This window comes from Cebus imitator, unplaced genomic scaffold, assembly GCF_001604975.1.
Source record: "Cebus imitator isolate Cc_AM_T3 unplaced genomic scaffold, Cebus_imitator-1.0 Scaffold460, whole genome shotgun sequence".
Classification (NCBI taxonomy): Eukaryota; Metazoa; Chordata; class Mammalia; order Primates; family Cebidae; genus Cebus; species Cebus imitator.
Window position 1 is genome coordinate 685,570 of NW_016107775.1, and position 17,296 is coordinate 702,865.

At 36.3% G+C, this 17,296-nt stretch overlaps 1 protein-coding gene across 1 annotated transcript in view; it reads right to left on the reverse strand.

Annotated features, from left to right (window-relative positions):
• PRIM2 (DNA primase subunit 2) overlaps window positions 1-17,296 on the reverse strand; it is a 330,305-nt gene that overhangs the window by 263,985 nt on the left and 49,024 nt on the right. The window lies entirely within an intron of this gene.

The following is a 17,296-nucleotide window of genomic DNA, read 5'->3' on the forward strand; positions in this document are numbered from 1 at the left end:
GAGGCGAGAAAAAGAAAAAAGAGAGAGAGAGAAAAGAAAGAAAAGGAAGGAAGGAGAGAGAGAAAGAAAGAAAAAAGAGAGAGAGAAAAGAAAGAAAAGGAAGGAAGGGAGGGAGGGAGGGAGGGAAAGAGAAAGAAAAAGAAAAGAAAAGAAAAAAGAAAAGAAAAGAAAAGAGAAAAGAAAAGAAAGAAAAAAGAAAAAAAGAAGGAAGAAAGAAGAAGAAGAAAAGAGAAGAGGAGGAAGGGGAGAAGAGGAAGAATAAGAGGAAGAGGAAGAAGTGGAGGAGGAGGAAGAAGAGGAAGAACAAGAGGAAGAGGAAGAGGAAAAGGGGGTAAGGAAGGGGAGGAGGAGGAGAAAAAGCTTTCTGACGTGCTGTTTTATATGATTGAATGCAACCTGGGTTTTCATTAAAAAGGTTCCAAACATACATTTTGTGGAATCTAAGAAATTACATTTCTAGCCCATTGAGCCCTTACAAGAATATACAAATATCCAACCCTAAGACCTAAAATCAAGCAATGTGTGAAAAAGCTTTGTGATGTGCTGTTTTATATCACTTAATGAAACCTGTGCTTTATTAAACAGGTTCCAAACACACATTTAGTTGAATATAAGAAATGACATTTCAGAGATGATTAGCCCTATGTAAGAAAAAAAAAGGGAAAAAGAAAAATAAATTCTAGAAACAGACAAAAAAATTTAAGCACAGAAATTTAAAACTCAATGGAGTCAGGAAGAAACCCCTGAAATTACGGTAACTGAACAATTACTTGAGGATGATCCAGAACCTTATCAGCCTTCATATGGATCTGCTGCCCATTTTCTACTTATCTAGTGAGTCTGAGATCTCAGATCCCAAATTTAAATTAAAATTGTCCTGGACTAGCAATGATCCCAAGCCAACGAAAAAAATAACAGATGAAAACCCTTCTAGAAAGATATAATCCTGCTAAGCATCAATATAGTCCATAAATAACTTTCCAAACACAATCTCCAGCATACAACAGTAACAAAGCACACCAGGAAATGAAACTCCATGAATAAAAACCATATACATAAGGACAAAAAAGTATCAAGATTGAAAAAGAAGAACAAAAATTTTCTCTTTGCAGATTATGTGATTTAGTATACTTAGAAAATCCAGAAGAATTCACAATAAATTATTAAAACTACTGGCCTAATTGAGTAAGGTTTCTGGATTCGAATATAGAAAAACTAATTGTATTTCTATATTCCAGCAACAAAATTCAGTAATGGAATTTTTTTAAGCTACTATTTATAATACAATCAAAACTATCAAGGATGTAGCAATAAGTTTCTAACAAAATATACGCAAGGCCTTTACCAACAAAAATATAAAATCTTACTGAGAGAAACTGGAGACTAATTAATTAACATACATATCTCTAAACATCAACCAGAAAACTTAACATTGTAAATGTTTCAAATCTCTTCAGATTGACCTATAGATTCAATACAATCCCAAACAAAATCACAATAGCTTTTGTATATGCCTCTGAGTGTGGAAATTTATAAGCTGGTTCTAAAATGTATAAGAACGTGCAAAGGGCCAAGAAGAGCCAGGACAGAAATAACAACAACAACAAAAAAGAGACAATGTAATAGAAAAATGAGCAAAAGACATTAACAGGCACTTTACAAATGAGAAACTTCAAAGAGTCAAAAAATATATTAAAAGATGCTCAACCTCCTTAGTCATCAGGATTTGAAACCATGATGGAAACCTAAATGACATATCGTTACATGACAATTAGAATGGTTAAAATATAAAAATGGCCAGATATGGGAGTTGGCTTCTGTAATCCCAGCCACTTGGGAGGCTGAGGCAGTTCAATTGCTTGAGGCCAAGAGTTTGAGACTAGTCTGGGCAACTAAGTGAAACCTCCATCTCTCACAGGGTCTTGCTTGTTCACCCAGGCTGGAGTGCAATGGTATGATCACGACTCACTGTAGCCTCAACCTCCTGAGTAATAGGGACTACAGACACGAACCACCATGCCCAGCTACTCATTTTTAAATTTTTTTAATATTATTTTATTTCTTCTTATAGAGATGGGATCTCCCTATGTTGGCTGGTCTCAAACTCCTGGGCTCAAGGGATCCTCCCAATTTGGCCCCTCAAAGTATCAGAATTACAGGTGTGAGCCATCATGACTGGCCATTTTTTTAATTTTGTATAGAGACGGGGACTTATTATGTTACTTAGGCTGGCTTCAACTCCCTGGAATCAAGTGATTCTCCCACCTTGGCCTCCCAGTGTGCTAAGATTACAGGCATAAACCATGATATGCCCAACCTAAAAAAAAAAATTCTTTTAATTAGCTGGGTGTGATGGTGTGAGCCTATAGTCTTAGCTGAGGCAGGACAATAGACACACACCATCACATCCAGCTAATTGCAAAAAAAGGCTGAGGTGAGAAGATCTCTTGAGCCCAGGAGTTTAAGGTTACAGTGAACTATGATCATAACACTACTCTCTAGCGTCGGTGATGGAGGAAGGGTCAGCATCATCCTGAAACCAAAACCTGGCAGAGATACAACCAAACAAAAGAAAACATCAGGCCAATATCCTTGATGAACATCCATGCAAAAATCCCCAACAAAATACTTGCAAAACAAATCCAGCAGCACATCAAAAAGTTTATCCACTATGATCAAGTTCGTTTCATCCCCAGAATGCAAGGCTAGTTCAACACACACAAATCAATAAATGTGATTCATCATAAACAGAACTAAAGATAAAAAGATAAATACATCAATAGATGCAGAAAAGGCCTTCAATAAAATTCAACATCCTTTCATGTTAAAAACTCTCAATAAACTGAGTATTAAAGGAACATACCTGAAAATAAGAGCCATATATACAAATCCACAGTGAATATCATATGGAATGGGCAAAACCTGGAAGCATTCCCACTGAAAACCAGCACATGACAAGATTGCCCACTCTCACCACCCCTATTCAACATAATCTTGAAAGTTCCAGCTAATGCAATCAGGCAAGAGAAAGAAATAAAGGCTATTCAAACAGGAAGAGAGAAACTCAAACTATCTTTGTTTGCAGATGACATGATCCCGCATCTAGAAAACCACATTGTCTCAGCTCAAAAGCTTCTTAAGCGGATAAGCAACTACAGCAAAGTCTCAGGATATTAAATTAACATGCAAAAATCAGTAGCATTCCAGTCAGGCTAGGTGGCTTACACCTGTAATCCCAGAACTTTGGGAGGCCAAGATGGGTGGATCACCTGAGGTGAGAAGTCCATGACCAGCCTAGCCAACATGGCAAAACCCTGTCTCTACTAAAAATACAAAAATTAGCCATACATGGTGGTGCACGCCTGTAATCCCAGCTATTCAGTTGGCTGAAGCAAGAGGATCACTTGAAACAGGGAAGCAGAGGTTGTAGTGAGCCGAGATGACACCACTGCAGTCCAGCCTGGGCAGCAGAGTGAGACTCTGTCTCAAAAAAAAAAAAAAAAAAAAAAATTCACTAGCATTCCTACACACCAACAATAGCCAAGCCAAGAGCCAAATCAAGAAGGCAATCCCATTAACAATTGCCACAAAAAGAATAAAATACCTAGGAACACAGCTAAAAAAGGAAATAAAGGAACTTTTCAAGGAGAACTACAAACCACTGCTCAAAGAAATCAGAGATGACACAAACAAATGGAAAAACATTCCATGCTCACAGATAGGAAGAATCAGTATCGTGAAAATGTCCATCCTGTCCAAAGCAATTTATAGATTCAATGCTAATCCCAGCAAACTGCCACTGACATTCTTCACATAATCTTGTTAAAAAAAACTATTTTAAAATTCATATGGAACCAAAAGAGAGCCCAAATAACCAAGGCAACCCTAAGCAAAAAGAACAAAGCTGGAAGTATCACACTACCTGATTTCAAACTATACTACAGGGCTACAGTAACCAAAAGAACATGGCACTGGTATAAAAACAGGCACATAGACCAATGCAATGGACTAGAGAAACCAGGAATAAGTCTGTATGCCTATAACCATTTGATCTTCAACAAAGCTGACAAAAATAAGCAATGGGGAAAGTATGTCCTATTTAATAAATGGTGCTGGAAGAACTGGCTAGCATATGCAGAAAACTGAAACTAGATCCCTTCCTTATTCCATATATAAAAATCAACTCAAGACGGATTAAATACTTAAATGTAAAACCTAAAATTATAAAAACCCTAGAAGAAAATCTAGGCATTACCAATCAGGACATAGGCACAGACAAGATTTCAAGATGAAGACACCAAAAGCAATTGAAACAAAAGCAAAAACTGACACATGGGATCTAATTAAACTAAAGCCTTCTGCACAGCAAAAGAAACTATCAACAGAGTAAACAGGCAACCTAAAGAATGGGAGAAAAATTTTGCAATGTATACATCTGACAAAGGTCTAATATCCAGCATCTCTAAAAAACTCAAATTTACAAGAAANAAAAAAAAAAAACATTAAAAAGCAGGCAAAGAACACATGAACAGATTCTTCTCTAAAGAAGACATACATGTGGCCAACAAACATGAATAAAAATACTCATTGTCAGTGATCATTAGAGAAATGAAAATCAAAACCACAATGAGGTACCATCTCACCCCAGTCAGAATGTCTATTACTAAAAAGTCAAAAAACAACAGATGCTGGCAAGGTTGGGAAGAAAAAGGAATGCTTTTACACTGCTGATGGGAGCGTAAATTAGTACAACCATTGTGGAAGACAGTGTGGTGATTCCTCAATGACCTAGAGGCAGAAATACCATTTGACCCAGCAATCCCCTTACTGAGAATATACACAAAGGAATATAAATCATTTTATAATAAAGACACATGCACACATATGTTCACTGCAGCACTGTTCACAATAGCAAAGACATGGAGTCAACCCAAATGCCCATTAATGATAGACTGGATAAAGAAATGTGGTACATATAAACCATGGAATACTATGCAGCCATAACAAAGAACGAGATCATGTCCTTTGCAGGGACATGGATGGAGCTGTAGGCCATTATCCTTAGCAAACTAACACAGCAACAGAAAACCAAATACCACATATTCCATATGTTCTCACATCTAACTGGGAGCTGAATGATAAGAACACATGGATACATGGGGACGAACAATACTCACTAGACCTTTTGGAAGGTGGGAGGTGAGAAGAGGGAGAGCATCAGAGGCTGGGCTTAGTACCTCATACGCCAGTTACTATATGAAAGTTGAAATACAGCAGAGGAGGAAGTTTGGGTGTGTCAATCTAGCAGATTATTCAAAAGTTGATGACTGAGATCCATGTGTACTATCTACTGGTTGCTATGCTAACCATTTTACTTATACTATCTCACTTAATCCTACTAATAACCCTACATGGTAGATATTATCTTAGTTCTACAGCTAATTAATATGAGTAGAAACCAAACTGGATTTCTAACCAAAGTCTATCGAATGCTAAGATCCACTAGGCCATGTGGTCTCCAAACAAATAAACAGACACTACTTTCCAGGAAAGTTGAACAAACATGTAACATCAAAAGCAATGGAAGACAAGACAAGGTCATCAACTGGAAACTTTCACTTCACTTCCTGTTTAGTGAAGAACAAGATAAAGATACAGAAACTAAAAATGTGATACATCTAGATGCCATGAAAGGTTGGTTTTTGTTTTGTTTCGTTTTTGTTTTTGAGATGGAGCCTTGCTCTGTCGCCGAGGCTGGAATGCGGTGGCGTGATCTCAGCTCACTGCAACTTTGGCTCACTGCAACCTCTGCCTCCCGGGTTTAAGCGATTCTCCTGCCTCAGCCTCCTGAGTAGCTGGGATTACAGGTGCATATGGCTAATTTTTGTTTTTTTTAGTAGAGACGGGATTTCACCACGTTGGCCAGGCTGGTCTCAAACTCCTGACCTCATGATCACCCACTTAGCCTCCCAAACTGGCGTGAGCCACTGCACCCAGGATCATGAGAAGTTTTATAGGTAAAAATTTTAAAGGGTATCAGAGCACAAAATACGGATAATCAATACTCATTCTAGAGTACTTAAATTGAGATTTAGCAATAGCAAATATTTCCCTAAGAGCTAATGCCAGATTATTTTGTTTTAGTATTTGCTTTGTTTACATACATCTCTGTTGACAGTAACTTCTCTACTTTAATTGACTATTTACCTCTCACTTTGCATGCCATAAGGGAAATCCTCTGAAACTCAAATAGGCAAGCAGACATGCACAGCAGAGAATATCTGAGAGGAAGCAGCTATTTTAAGTTTTAGACCCAAGCTATAATCCTCAAGCAGCAATTAATAAAGGAAAAAACTGATCGGGGAGATACAGTCAAAGGAGAAAAAATTTTCATGTCTTCATGATGGTCTTTCATTGCTTTTTAAGTCAGCATCTAATTTAAATACAAAACTATATTTCAAATTTTCCCAGTAAACATTTATCTGAAATTAAATATAATTTTAATATATATATATCTGTGTTTCCCACCATTAATAATAATTATAATTGATTACATGTATTGTTTTTCACCCAAATAAATCTTGCCTAGATCTGGCAAAACTGAAGTTGAAGCCAAATGTGTTAACCTGTCGTAATCCTTTTTTAATCACTTTTTACACAGCAATAAAGAAATTAGTATCTTTGGACATACAGACATTTGTCCTAATGTTATTTTAGGTTCTAACTATACAAATCCGATATCAATACCTATGTACCACTAAAACTTCACCAGCATAATACTGTATCTAACCTTTCCCTAAATTCAAGTATTTGTGTTACCAATACCACAGTTATTTCTAACTTAGTAAGCAATTAATTGTTTACCAAGTAAATGTCAGGAAAGCACACATCAGCTCAACTGTCACACAACAGAATACTTTAGCTACAACAGACTTTACTTCTCCAAATAATCTTCTACCTTAGAAATACAGAAGACATAATTTTGGGGGGAAAAAAATAAACTCACAGTTTAAATAAAAATTGCAGTTTAATGCAATATTCCTTTTCATTGAAATCTACCCCACCCAAAGAAGAATAAAAGTTATCTAGTCTTGCTCAGATTAGATGTTATAGACAAAATTCTGGGCCGGGCACAGTGGCTGGCAAAGGCGGGCAGATCACTTGAGGTCAGGGGTTTGAGCTCAGCAGCCTGGACAACATGATGAAACCCCGTCTCTACTAAAAATACAAAAATTAGCCGGGCGTGGTGGCACATGCCTATACTCCCAGCTACTCAGGAGGCTGAGGCAGGAGAATCCCTTGAACCTGGGAGGTAGAGGTTGCAGTAAGCTGAGATGGCACCACTGCACTCCAGTCTGGGTGGCAGAATGAGACACTGTCTCAAAAAAAAAAAAAAAAAAAAAAAAAAAAAAAAAAAAAGTTAGACAAAATTCTAAGGAATTCAATGTGTTTCTAAACTTTTCACCCAAAGTAAGCAAATAAACTCAAAATTATGCTCATTCAATCTAAATTTCATGTCACTTCTTCTTTCATGGCCTATGAGCAAATATTCTGGTTTTCTTTGGTGAATTTAAAAATGCATCCATTTGTCAAACACATTCTAAATCTTCATTTATCTATTTAGTTATAACCAAAATGAAAATGGAAAATATACGACAATTCTCATTGAAAAATGTAAGATGACTGTCTGAAACTCTACTATTAAATAATTAGTATAAGCTACTATCGACTTTATTATTTCAAATTCCTAAAATAATCTTGAATACTCTCTTTTCTCCTGCTTTCTCCTTAAAAACTAATGGAGAAAATATAAGGATATTTCATTTATTTAGGTTCTCCTAAATGAGATTACCTGCTGCATACCTAAGAAAAACACTCATTCTCTGAAAGAGCAAGACAAGATTAAACGGCTTCCTGCTTCTTCTGACAAAGAATACAAGTAAAAACAGATACAATGGAACAATGATAAAAGCAGAGTAAATTAGCAGAGAGAATAGTTTTCAAAATCATAGAAGCCTGTCTTCAAATCCTAAACAGGTTTCCTAACCTCTTTACACCTCAGTTTCTTCAGGGATAAAATGAAGGAAATCATACCTATTCTCATGTAGCTTTTGTTGGGATTAAATAAAGTACGTGAAGTGTCTACAAAAGCCTAACACATAGCACACCTTTAATACATGGTAAACACTTGTTATTACTATCTGTAATTTACATTTTGATTAGTTTCTATATTTCAGGCATTTTCCCCAAGTAATAAAGTGAAATGTTTACTGCAACTGACACAGTTTCTATAAACTTGTCATTTCACTAAACTAACACAGGACTTGGTCTATAGGGGTATTCAAAATAACTGAAAAAGCCAACTATGTTATCATTGCAGCATCTTACAATCAAGGTGTAATATGCTTCACAAAGTAAACATCCTCCTATAAAGAGATGTATAAACAAATGGCTCTACGTGGAACTCACATTTTGAGTGATTTACATTACTATTTTAGAGATGCTCAATCTTCACTCTGATTAATTTTCAATCAACAGAGACTCTGAACATTCTGGCTTTGAAGTTCTGCTCTTGCCACCACTACATAATTCCCCACATCTCAATCCTATTATTCGTATGCACCCACTCAAGAGTCAGTACCGGAATGTTTCAAATGGTAGCACATGATATAATGGTATAATTTTTTTATCAAGTAAAAATCACACTGGGTTTTAACTGTCTTAGTAAAGTTATATTTCCATATTCCAAAATTATGTTATTTTATATGCTGCCTTGCTAATAGAATTAGGGATTTGGGCTATGTGTCTTTTTCTTTTTTATATTCTTCATCAAACCAGGAAGAGGGAGAGGCAATTTCGCTCTGTCAAAATCCTGAAAACAGATTAAGGAGAAGCTCTGGAGAAGCAAATACTCTACACAGTACATAGAAGGGTGGTGGATGTCTGTATAGACTGTATTACTATTCACCCTGTACAGAGTCCCTCACTGAGGAAGAATTACACATCTCCTACCTGCTGAACTAAGGTGCAGCCAAGGGACTTGCTATGGCCAGTGAAATCTGAGCAGAAGTGACGTGTGTCATTCCTAAGCAAAAGCTTTATGAGCTTTATGAGCATGTTCTCTCATCCTTTTGCCATAGCAACTGGTGAAGTTCCAGTATACAGAGCCTACTGGATCTGCCTGAGTCCAGAGTCAAAATGACCCACAGCAGGGTTGTAACTGGCCCATGAAGATATGTAACATGAACAAGGAACAAACCTTCCTATAAGTCACTGAGGTACAGGTGTCATTACCAATGCATAACCTAACCTGCAGTAGTGATGTCCATCTTTGCAACATACATTGTCATCAATAAAGTGTTTTCAACACAAACTTTCAACATACGTATATTTATTTACAAATTATATGCATGTATTACTGCACGTTCTGCACTTAAAACATGCCATACCCACGCCCAAAATGTGGAAGGGATGAGACTAAAAATATATGTTGTATTATTTATTTCCTTCCCACATTCCCAAAAGATAATCTTGGGGATGCCGTTTTGGAACCACTAGTCTAATACACTGGCTTCTAAAGTAAACATAAAAATAAAGCTTCCCAGTGATTTAAGCTTCTATAAGCTTCCAATCAACAACACTCAATCATGTTTATAAATAGTTTGGATATGAGTTTTCTATTTGAATCCACACAGCTCTCTTAGACCCTGGTCATTAAATAAGTATGTACATTATTTGCTAGTAAAGCTTTTTAAAATTACAGATTCCTGGTGCCACCCATACCTACAGGTTGAAGCCCTGAGGTGTATTTTTTTTTTAAAGTCCATTAGTGGTTCTGGCATACATCACTGGTCTAAACAGCATACACCAGGAATAGAATCTACTTTTCTAAAATAAATGTATTTTATATATATATATACATACACACACACACACACACACACACACACACACACAGACACACACACACACATATACATATTATAAAACAATTAGGAATCATTTCTTATATTAATGAAAACTTTGTGAATAGATTAAATGCTAAAAGTAAATATCATAACTTTTAATGCTGTTATTACCATTTCAAATAAATATAGGTTCTATATTGGTAGCAAATATTGTGATTATAAAGGGTAATTTGTTTCCCAAATGCACTGTGACCTAATCTTCAATCTGGAGTACATGGGGATTAAAGATGGTTGCAAAGTCTGACACATCTTCCATTGAGAGCTAAGATCTATTGGCCCTCCCCTTGAACCTGGTCTGGCCTGTGACTACTTTGACAGACACGAGTGATGCCTTGCCAGGCCCAGGCCTGTTTTTTGAGAGGACTGGCAGATTCTGCCTTGTTCTCTTGAAGTCCTAGATCACCAGGTCAAAAGTCTAACTGCCTCATTTGAGGAATCGCATGGAAAGGCTTCCAGCAGAGTCGAGCATTCTCCAAAGTCCTCACATATGCTCACATATGCATAAGCATGTGAGTGATGTCGTCTTGCACACCCTAGACCAGACGAGTTGTCAACTAAGGAATCCCATATATAATACTATGTGGAACATAAGAATTGTCCTGTAAGCCCAATCTGAATCCCTAACCCTCAAAAGTGTGAGATATAATAAGATGGGTACTGTTTTAAGTTTTATAATTAAGTTTTGTTTGTAAGTTTTAACATTAGGTTTTGGAATTGTTGTTTTAGGTTTGGAGGTATTTCTGACACAGTGATAAATAACCCAAACATTTATCAACCTGAAATAAAAGTTAGTTTTAAATACTTTTTTCTATCTGCAATCTAATTTTTTTTTTTTTTTGGAGGCAGAGTGTCACCCCTATTGCCCAGAATGGAGTGCAATGGCACAATCTCGGCTCACTGCAACATCCACCTCCCGGGTTCAAGCAATTCTCCTGTCTCAGCCTCCGAGTAGCTGGGATTACAGTTGTCTGCCATCATGCCTGGCTAATTTTTTGCATTTTTAATAGAGATGGGGTTTCTCCATATTGGCCAGGCTGGTCTCGAACTCCTGACCTCAGGTGATTCGCCTGCCTCAGCCTCCCAAAATGTTGGGATTACAGACATAAGCCACCATGCCCAGCCAATGCAATCCAATTCTTACAACATACTGTCTTCATTTAAATGTACAAAGGAAAGCCATATAATAGGAAACAAATTTTAAGTGGAAAAATCTTTAGCAAAGAGACAAAAATAGAAAATAAAAAAGGAATTAATTACCAATGTGTGACGGTATTAACTAAAATTGATAGGATGGTATAGTACTTCACTCACAAATATTTTTTCTCATTTATAATCATCTAAAACATTAAAAGTTAGAAAATGAATGATAATTTAATATCCTGACATTCTAATTAGTAGGTTGATGTCTCAGTAATACTGCCAAGCTAATCAATATAAAAATCAATTGTCTGGTTACTTTATTACTGTTTCTATTTTAATAGCATAGGCACATTTGGAATAGAGTAAAATTAACACCAAAAAGGAAAGATTATTTACTTATACTAAAGCATATTTCTTCTCTTCTCCAAGAAAAAAATCTCTTTAAAAAAAAAATAGGTAATTTCATCAAGACCTCTACCTCCTTGCTCTCTTATGAGGACACCATGCTAGCATAAATTAACATAACCTTATTCCCTCCTTTTCCCTCCACCCTAGTCTGCTCCTTCCCCCTTACAGATTATTGCTCTCCACCATTCAATGCCTCGAGTTCATTATACTCTTAATGGCATCTTACTACGGTGACCAAGCACCCAGTTTTCCCAGGAATAAGAGGTTTCTCAGTATGTGGGACATTCAGTACTAAAACTGGAACAGACACAGTCCAAATCCAAATCTTGGCAACATCATAACATCCACCTTCTCACCACTGTACAAATGGACTGCTACACCCATACGGATGATCCAGTCAACACTCATTTCACACAGTCTCTGGCAACCTCTGACCCACTCACACTCCACTTCTGCAGCCCACTCCCACGATCACAGCACAGTTCACAAGCAACTCATCACCTCAACTCTCACACATTTTCCCCAACCACATCTCCACGTCCTTCCTGCTCACTCACTCCATTATCCCCACTACACAGCTGTTTGTGTCCATCAAGGTTCCTTTTTATCTCAGGCTTTTAAACCCTTTCTAGTTTCAATTTTCTTTCCCTTAAAGACTTTGCCCTCCAATTATACCAATGTAACTGCACTTCCTATAGCGTACCATGTCTTTCACTTCTATGACTTTACACATACTTCCCCTATCTGAAATGTCTTTCCATATCCTGTTTCTACCAGAAAATTTTGATGCAGCTAACACATTACCTCTGCAAAGTTTCACCAGGTTTCCTAAGGCATAGTTACTCCCACCTCCATGCTTGTACATGCTTCAAAATACAGTTGCTATATTTTTTATGTACAATACTGTAAGCATTTAGATCTCCCTCACTAACATATGAACCTAAGCACAGGTAAACGTGTCAACAAACAGTCCTTTGTTTCTGAGATATGGTCTCACTCTAGTGCTCAGGCTGGAACAGTTCACTACAGCCCTTACCTCCGAAGCTCAAGCAATTCTCCTGCCTCAGCCTCCCAAGCAGCTGGGATTACAGGCACGCTAATGTGCCACCATGCACCCCGCTGATTTTTAATTTTCTGTAGAGAACAGGTCTCACTATGTTACTCAGACTGATCTCAAACCCCTGAGCTCAAACAATTCTCCCACCTCGGCCTCCCAAAGTGCTGGGATGACAGGCGTTAGCTACCACATGCAGCCTATATTCCCAGTTCTTACCAAAATAACTGATGAAATGTTCACTGACTGAAATATACAAACTATGGAAAGTGACAATATTCAAACTGAAGAAATACAGAAAAGCATAGAAAAAGAGAAAAATATTCTGTGTAATTAAACCCCAAAAGACTAAAAATTATTAATGAAAAGATGTAACAAAATAAGTTCATCAAAAGATAAAAAACAGATTAATTCCAGAAAGGGCACAAAAATCCATACAGTGTGCAAAATGATGTTCAATTCTGCTAGTAATTAAAGAGAGTTAAGAAGCTGCTAGACCAACACACAGTAATAAGGCAGTCCTAGAACTGGCAATATGACAGAGATGGAGGAAAAATATGCAATTTAAGAAAGATGGAAAGAAATACCAAGAAGTTAAAGATGACAGAATCATGCCTGAGTGAACGTTAACAGCAGTGCCTTTAATAAAAGATCATCTTTCCTGACACAGTTTCTCTAGATGAGCACCAAGGTAGTAAAACAAAGAAATAATGCTTCTCTATTAATTTGATATAATAATTTAAGAAGGTATTTTAACTTAAACTTTAAAAAAAAGAATATGTATAAATCTTTAGACTATCACCTCTCCAGCCCAGTAATCTCTCTCGACTTGAGGCTCAGAACACGTTAAGGGGCAAGGGAAACAATTTGCAACACCACCAACAGCACAGCAGCAGATGGGCTCTATGCTATTAGCAGTTTCTGATTTCTTAAGTTACTCAGATCTACATCTCTCTGAAAACAACAAAAATGATGGACAAAATAATTTAAAATATTAGCTTAACAGCATTTTTAAAACTGGTCATTAGAGAAATGCAAATCAAAACTACATTGAGATACCATCTCACGCCAGTTAGAATGGCGATCATTAAAAAATCTGGAGACAACAGATGCTGGAGAGGATGTGGAGAAACAGGAACACTTTTACACTGTTGGTGGGACTGTAAATTAGTTCAACCATTGTGGAAGACAGTGTGGCCATTCCTCAAGGACCTAGAAATCGAAATTCCATTTGACCCAGCAATCCCATTACTGGGTATATATCCAAAGGATTATAAATCATTCTACTATAAGGACAAGTGCACACGAATGTTCACTGCAGCACTGTTTACAATAGCAAAGACCTGGAACCAACCCAAATGCCCATCAATGACAGACTGGACAGGGAAAATGTGGTATATATACACCATAGAATATTATGCAGCCATCAAAAATGATGAGTTTGGGTCCTTTGTAGGGACATGGATGAACCTGGAAACCATCATTCTCAGCAAACTGACACAAGAGCAGAAAATCAAACACCGCATGTTCTCACTCATAGGCGGGTGTTGAACAATGAGAACACATGGACACAGGGAGGGGAGCACTACACACTGGGGTCTGCTGGGGGGAAATAAGGGAGGGACGGGGGCGTAGGGAGGTGGGGAGAGATAGCATGGGGAGAAATGCCAGATATAGGTGAAGGGGAGGAAGGCAGCAAATTACACTTCCATGTGTGTACCTATGCAACAATCTTGCATGTTCTTCACATGTACCCCAAAACCTAAAATGCAATTAAAAAAATAAATAAATAAATAAAAAGATAGAATTGGATATTTAGAGTACCTTTTATAAATAAGAGTAGATTAAAACATTTTCAAAAGTAAAAACATTGGGAAATTTGATTACCAGTGGAAGATTGTTAAGAGTATGCTTCAAGACAACAAAAATATCTTTTCTACCTAGGTTAAATGAACGTAAGTGTGTAAAAGTCGTGATAGGGGAATATCAACTCATGGTGGACACTGAACTAAAGAAATTATATAGTCCTAAAATGCATCCATTTCAAAGGTATTTAAAGGTAATCAAAGTGTGATTCCAAACATTTTATTTAAATCGGATAAAATAAATTTGGAAAAAAAAAAAAAAAAAAAAAAAAAAAAAAAAAAAAAAAAAAAAAAAAAAAAAAAAAAAAAAAACAAGTAAAAGAGATTACAATGGCCAAAATTTAAAATTCAGTGAGAGTAAGACAAAACAGAATAGACAAATAACAAACTGGGAAATGGCTCAAAACAAATAATCTGTAACTTAGCAGAGAAAGAACAAAAAAGAAGGAAAACACAACTTGAGGATGAAAACCGAATGACTAAGAAGACCTAAAATATAGCTAACTAACATCCCAGACAGAGAGGAGAAAGAACAGGTAAAGGGAAGTTTAGAAGCAATAATGGCTGGGAATTTTCCAGAATTAGTACAAAACACCAATCTACAAATTCAAGAAGTCTGGTGAAACTCAAGCAGGATAAATAAGAAGAATTCTACTCCTAGACAAACACAATATTTAAATCAAACAGAAGAAAAATAGAGTATCTAAGAGCAAGGTGGCTATCTTACCTTCAAAGGAGCTACAATTAGACTAACAGCTGATTTCCCCACAGCAAGAGGAGAAGACAGAAGACAGCAGTGATGTATCTTAATATGCTGAAAGGAAGTACAGTTGCCAACCTAGAATTCTACATCCAGCAAAAATGTCTTCCAATAAAGGAGACAATCTCTTTTCTTCTTTTTTTTTTTGGATGAAAAGGTATAGCATATAGTAATAAAACAAAAAAACCATATTTTACTTGAAACTAATGCAACATGAAGACAAACATGTATGGAAAGACGAATATTTAATGTTTTCTTGTATGTCTCCTTCACACTTATAAACACAAGATTTTTTTTATTCCTAATTGCTTACATATATAATTGAGTCATGGTTCTTCAGTAGATGAGTAGACCCAAGGGTGATGGACCATTTAAATGTTTTGTTGGGTCTACCATCTACACACTCTCACCATACTTTGCCCAGTTTGGCTGAGACAGTCAACAGTCCACAACTGAACACCTAAGATCATAATTCACTTTTACCCAAACGTATTTGAAATTTTATTTCAATAATTTAACATTAAATATTATATTAACAAACTTTCTGCTCTTATATTACTAAACCTCACCAACAGTAAATATTTAATGAATGACAGGCAAAACTTCAATGAGTGGTAAGGATGCTTTCACAACTGAAATTTGTGCCCACCACCACCCCACTTTCCCTATGAGCTAAGTTAAACTGACAAAAGTCTTTGAAATTTGCAACTGTTTCTTTAATTCCAACCTATTTATATCAAGCACCCAGTTAACTGGCAGAATGCCCACTTTTTCACACAGTTTTCTCTTACTGAGCTTCAAATTTTCTTCTTTATGACATCTCCCTTATGTTATCTACTGCAATAACCTTTTGGTGCACAATTAAAGGCCTCTCAAACTCAATCTTCTTTGAGGCTCCAACTGGCAAATGTTTTCCAAAAAAAAAAAAAAAAAAAAAAAAGATGTAATTTCCTTTTCCATTTTTACAATGTAGCCCGCTAGAAAACTGTTCAACTTAACTTGGTTCTACATTTCTAAACTATGCGCATCTTGGGTATTTTCAAGATCATTCAAAGAGCGGCAGCTGGACTTCAATTCATGAAAGATATAATGATGACTGAACTCTTCCAGGTCAAGCAGCTAACAGTAGTATAATACAAAAAAAAAAAAAAAAAAAAAAAAAAAAAAAAAAAAAAAAAAAAAAAAAAAAAAAAAAAAAAAAATAAAAAACAAAAAAAAAAAAAAAAAAAAAGCATGGCTTTCTTTAGCTGGAGAGCAAAGGGAGAAACTTGCTTAAAGTCAACATGAACCACTGAGGCACCCATGTTTATTTAAGCAAATGGAGAGCGAAATAAGTGTAAGGAAAAATAAGTTCCGAAAAATAAACTGATTCGTAGCAATTTTCTCTTATGGATCATAGGAAATGAAATCTTTGGCAATTAAGTTTTAATAAGTCAGGTGTTACTAAATTTATATTTCTATCATATATTACAAATTCATATGGATGGTAGAATACCAGCTATTTCTTTTACCTGGGAGGAAGGGAAGGGAGGTCTTTATTCTAAAGATGCTCAAATATATATATTGAGCAAATATATATAACTGAAAATGTTAGAAGTCAGCTCTATGGCTTTGACAAAGGTGTCCTGTCTGTTGACCGAATTCAATATTTTTAGTTCCTCAGAAAATTATTCAGACATTTAAAGTTGCATTTGGCACATGATATTCCACCCACTGGAGTAACTCTGCTACCTCCTTTCTGCCTTATCTTTTAAGTTGCTGTTCACAGCTGCCAGATAAATGATGCCTTCCTACATTAATCCAGCCCATGGCAATGCCACTTTTTCCCCCATAACTCTTACAGACCATATTAAACATTCTAACACCAGATTATCTGACCTTGTTCTCTGTTTCCTGAAAACAGTCATTTCCTGCTCTCTTCAACTATAAACACGTTAGTGCAAATCTTCTACAACATAATGTTGGATACACATAAAGCATTTATTAAATATTGGCTATAAAATAATATAAAGGACAACAGTGGTTCCAAGATTTCTATGCAGGATGCGCTTAGGAGTGGGATTTTGCTAGAGGACTTACCTTTTTTTTTTTTTTTTTTTTT